At 40.3% G+C, this 5,507-nt stretch overlaps 1 long non-coding RNA gene across 1 annotated transcript; it reads right to left on the bottom strand.

Annotated features, from left to right (window-relative positions):
• Window positions 1-3,102: 3,102 nt before the first annotated feature.
• LOC129524859 (uncharacterized) lies at window positions 3,103-4,853 on the bottom strand. Its single transcript, XR_008668798.2, has 3 exons — window positions 4,725-4,853; window positions 3,854-4,016; window positions 3,103-3,369 (listed from the first exon to the last, which is right to left on the bottom strand). It is a non-coding gene; the product is annotated as an uncharacterized lncRNA (long non-coding RNA).
• Between the last annotated feature and the right edge of the window lie 654 nt (window positions 4,854-5,507).

Raw genomic sequence — 5,507 nt, 5'->3', positions numbered from 1 at the left:
TTAATATATATATATAGTGAGACCCTGTTTATATATATATATAGTGAGACCCTGTTTAATATATATATATAGTGAGACCCTGTTTAATATATAATATATATCGTGAGACCCTGTTTAATATATATATATAGTGAGACCCTGTTTAATATATATATATAGTGAGACCCTGTTTATATATATATAGTGAGACCCTGTTTATATATATATATATATATATAGTGAGACCCTGTTTAATATATATATAGTGAGACCCTGTTTAATATATATATATATAATTTACACTCCCATAAATGATGCATAAGTGTAGCCACTTTTTCACCTTTTTTTTGTAATTTTGGATCATTCAATAGACAAAAATACTTCCTTTGTTGCAGTAATTCGTGTAGTTTTGATTGCCAGTATAAGTGGGTGCAACCATGCAGCATATGTAACATTATGCTGGCAGCTTCTCTATGTGGCTGGAGACAGTGTCACCACAGCAGATATTGAATGAGACTCCCTACCCTGCAGCCAGGGCTTTCCCACCCTGTAACACAGCGTGATGCAGAGTTCTGCCATTGGCTCAGGCTTGCTTGCAAAAGCAATGCAAAATTTTCTGGAAAAGATGAATATCAAGAACCCATCTCTGGTCCAGAATTCAAAATATGAAAGCCTATACAAGGTAGAACAGAGCATGGCAGGTAAAGGGATTATGACTAAGATTTGAAACCCACACATCAAAGAGAAACAGAGAACCTTACCAGCTGAAGGAAGGTGGAAGACAAACTCAACACAAGAGCTGGGGAAGAGTATGTGGGAAGAGCTGGTGTCATCCAAGCACGTGGTTGAAGCTGGAACATGCTTCAAAAGCAGCTGCTACAGCCCAGAGTCCCACCTCAGGGAACAGTGCCTGAGTACATGATCCTGAACTGGAAGGGTTATGTCCCTGGAGCCTGCGGGGGGCCAGGACCCAGAACAGGATGGGGACTCCAACCCCAGTGGACACACCATTCAACTGAGCACTACAGTGACGACCACAAGGGTGGTAGGAGACTCCTCCATCGTAGCCGTCCTTCCTCTTTGCCTGCTATTCAGACAAAAAACCCCCAAGACCTATGAATAATTGAGAGGAAGTCTTGAGCAGGACCCACCGTGCCATAGTTTCTGTTCATGAGAGCACACTGACATTTGAGCAATTTGCTGGGGAAAAAGAAAAAAAAAAGCAAGTGAAACATACCAGTCATAATAGCGCTGTTGAAAGAAAGTTTTGCCTGTTTGATGACATTTTGAAATTCCTGTTTTGAGGATTTTCTATTTATATCCTGTATCCATTTTTCCTCCCTGGATCTTGCTCGTTTTCTCAGTGACATGGAAGAGCTGTTTATATGCGAGCGATGCCAACTGTTGTTGTGTGTTTTGGAAATATTAGTGAAGGAAAACAGCTAGAGAGAGAGAAAGTGAAATGGGAAGTAAAACAACTTTTTGTTTTTAAGACGTCTTTATTTACTTGCCACTCTTGCTAATAAATTCTTGTCAATTAAGTAATAAAAACCTCATAAAATTATTTAGAAACCTTTTAGAACACCAGATCCTTAAGGAAGCCTGGTAACTCCCAAGTTATTTAGGACACAGAAGCTCGAGCAGATATGCTGGGAGCTGGGGAGGGAAACGAGAGCAGGAAGTAAAAGGATGGTCTGGACTGACAGTGTCACATGTGATTTGGCAAAGGGAAAGTTAGAAACAAATTTCCATTTGCTTGTGAACATTTGTGTGTGGTCAAACTATTCTTGACCATTCCAGAAAACTGACCCATACTCACAGTTGGAATTGAGACAAGGAATACATTGTTCAAAAAACAATTTGACCTATTTTAGACAGAAAATATAAACCTTGAAATCACATTTCAAAAGCATTAAAAGTCAAAAGGCTGATTTCAAGTTGTAGCATGAATGTTTGTTCATAGGAAACCAGCAGCAGATTAATTATTCTTATATATTCAAGTGAGCACAGATTGAAAACCAGCCTTTTGCCGGGATATTATGTCAACAACAAAATTTTAAAATGTGAATGAAACAAATGATCTCTTTCAAGAAGCTCAAATTCTGTAAAGGAAGGGCAGATGTATAAACAGACAAGTGCAAGTGAGTATTAGTTATAGAACTGTAATGACAAAGACAGCATAGCAAAGTGGTTAAAATGGAAGCTCCGAAGACAGAATAACTAGGTTCCAGTTATTAGCTGTGTGACCACAGGCAAGTTGCTCAGACTCTCTGTGCCTCAATTTCTCATCTACAAAATGGAAATTATACTAGAACCTACCTCGTAGTTTGACCTTGGGATTACATTCATTAGTTGATACCCATAAGCATTCTGAATAATGCCTCCCATGTTATAAGCACTCAGTAAGTGTTAGCTGTTATGATGCTCATAAAGAGCTTCACATCTCAGTCTCATCATCTGTAAAATGGGGATAGCAATCCCTGCCTGCTCCGGTGATGACTATGATGCTTCTGTGAGAACATGAGAAAGTGCAACGACTTGGAGTGTGATTAAGTCCGGTCAAGGGAAAAATGTGATTTTAACTCATACAAATCCATCCAAAGTATCTCCACCAAATAAAAATAATGTGTAAATTTCTTATTATTACATAATAAGTACCATTTCCCTTAATTTTCCACAATGGTTCACTTTGTGCTTTTACAAACATTGTCAGTAATGAGGCCCAAATTGCTGTTTGGCATCAATCAGCGGTCACTACTTCACATGTCATGAATTTCATTAAACAGAAGCAAGTCAGAGGTAGACATCCAGACGGCACAAGACTCTAGGTAAAGCCCCCTTAACTTTCCAAGGATGTGGAACAGTCTATGAACACACGTTCCAGGCAAGGCAGCTGCATGCACCATGCGCACCCAGGATGTGAGGATTAGGACCATGGCAATGGGTTTCCCTACCACACAAAGTCCTCCCAGCCCAGCCAAGGATAAGTAGGAATGAAGTGGTAGGACTAGATTTGCTGATTCTCATCAACAAATTCATCATTTACTTTACTCAAGATCAGCTCAGCCAGCTTAGCTGATTCTGTAGAGAAGTCTGATCTGGTGCCTAAATTCTGCCCCCAGGAACAAATGCCCCGCTAAGGAAACTCGATCACAGAAGACACCGCCCATTCTTCCTCATCCTCAGCCTCTCCTAGGCTCCCTGTTCTCAGTTCATATGCACGTATTGAAAACTTTCAAGCTTGAGCATGGAGGTGGTTCATTTCCAAAGCCACGTTCAAATCTTTCGGTGAAACTTTACAAAATAGCAGACAATAGTTGAAGGCAGAATGAATAAGCAGCTCTTATCCAGCACCGTCAAAGATGTCCCGAGTGGAGTCTAGCTCCCAGGCTGTGAGAATGCAATCATAGTTAATTTGACTCTGTTAATACCATGGGAAATATTACTTGTGATTAGAGAATAAAATAAGACTATCTACAGATTTCTATAAGTGAAATGGCTAATGTTCTCATAATTAGATGTTGGCATGTAAAAATAAAAGAACAGTTCTCCTTCCTTGCAGTGAATGGCCACCAGCTGTGTGCTCGCCCTAGGATTTCTAACAGCTCTTTGATAGATCATGGAATGAGATAAAACGTGTTCCCCGGTGTGCTGGTGACTGATCTCTATCCCTGAAATCCATACCCTTATGTAATGTCATATTGTTTCTATGCCTACAAAAACCCTAAACAAGGCTGTAAAATCAATGCATTTGTGTTCAGTTTTTTGGTTTCCCCATTGTTGAATTTAGACTGTTTTAGGTTACTGAGAATATTAGTCAAAGATTGGTTAAATATGTAATTTCTGAGTATCAAGCCAAGAGTTTTAAAAGTACCTCTTTTTTTGTCATAGCTTTTGTTTTGTTGCTATCTTGATCAGTGTTATTGAAGAGACAAAATATCACGGTCTTAGCCTTCTAAGAGTTCACCATTTACGTAGGTTCCAGGGCTCACATTCATGAAACAAGTAGAGGGTAAAGATGAATCCGGGTTTTATGACTGTGAACTTGAAGGATTAAGGACTCAAAGAGAAGTAACACTGACAGCTGGGGTGTCAGGATTCAGGGAGACCTTCTGGACCAAATTGCCTAAGTGGACCATATTGCTCTGGATAAGAAGAGGAGATAGGAAAGTGTATTGCAACTAAGGCCCTCTTGGGCCAAGGCCAGATGAGTCCAGGAATAAATCAGACTGGCCTGTGAGGCACTTGGATGGTGGGAGGAGTTTGTTCTCCAGAATAGCAGGATCAGATCCTGGAGGACACAGAGGCTGATGTAGTGCAGTGCACTGAGCTTTTGGAAATGCTTGAGCAAGGAGACAGATGAAAGTAATTTCTAAGGAAGATTAGTCTGGCTCTAGTGCATAGAATGAAAAAGAATATGGAGAGTCCATGTTAGGTCATTCATCTGGGAAAGTGTTGCAATGTTCTAGGTATGACGGTTGCACACTCCACCAAAAAGACACACTCAGAGTATCATGTGAGGGGAAATAACACAACTTAGTGGTTAGCATAATGATAAAGATATTTTTTGCTTGGAATATGTGATTTTAATTCTTTCCACGGAATCAATAAATCACTCTATTTGGGTCTGTTTAGTCTGCCGTACTTAAAGGGAAAGGAAGCAGAGGCTGTGGTCACAAATCATCAGCAGAATCCTAAAGGAATCTTTGGTTACTTTGAGAATTCCCCTTTACCTATATACTTACCATTTGATTTTTAAATAAAACATACTTCCGTATCATTCTGTGTTAGGTTAATCTGCAAAACAACAAATATCTCATACAGAATTTCACATCTTCTCCAGATCCTTCCTCCAAAAGTTGCCGACAATCATACCACTCTCAGATCAGAGCTGTAAAGAGTGACAGTCAAGACTTACAGATCAGAACTGTAAAGAGTAATAGTCTCTTGGGCTGGGTACCTAGACTCACACCTGTAATCCCAGCACTTTGGGAGGCCAAGGCAGGTGGATCACCTGAGGTCAGGAGTTTGAGACCAGCCTGACCAACATGGCGAAACCCTGTCTCTACTAAAAATACAAAAATTAGCCGGGCGTGGTGGTGGGCACCTGTAATCCCAGCTACTAGGGAGGCTGAAGCAGGAGAACCGCTCGAACCCAGGAGGTGGAGGTTGCAGTGAGCTGAGATTACACCATTGCACTCCAGCCTGGGTGAAAGAACGAGATTCTGTCTCAAAAAAAAAAAAAAAAAAAAAAAAAAGTAATAGTCTCTTTATTAGGATTCCATCAACAACCTCCACCCAACAGTTATCTATCAGATGCTTACTGTGTGCTAGCTGGTATCTCACAGGTTGGGTTCCAGCTGTCAACAAGACAAACCCAGCCTTTATTCTCAGGGGGCTCAGAGCCCAAAACATCCCTCTATAGATGAGGTCTTTTAAAGATTTCCTTTTAAAATTATCTTCCCAGATACTGAATACAACTTGAAAGTAGGTGAGTTTTCCTTTCCCTACTTTTTATACTGCAGAAT

The sequence above is a fragment of the Gorilla gorilla genome, chromosome 8, assembly GCF_029281585.2.
Source record: "Gorilla gorilla gorilla isolate KB3781 chromosome 8, NHGRI_mGorGor1-v2.1_pri, whole genome shotgun sequence".
In the NCBI taxonomy this organism is placed as follows: Eukaryota; Metazoa; Chordata; class Mammalia; order Primates; family Hominidae; genus Gorilla; species Gorilla gorilla.
This window is presented reverse-complemented; position numbering and strand designations above follow the sequence as displayed.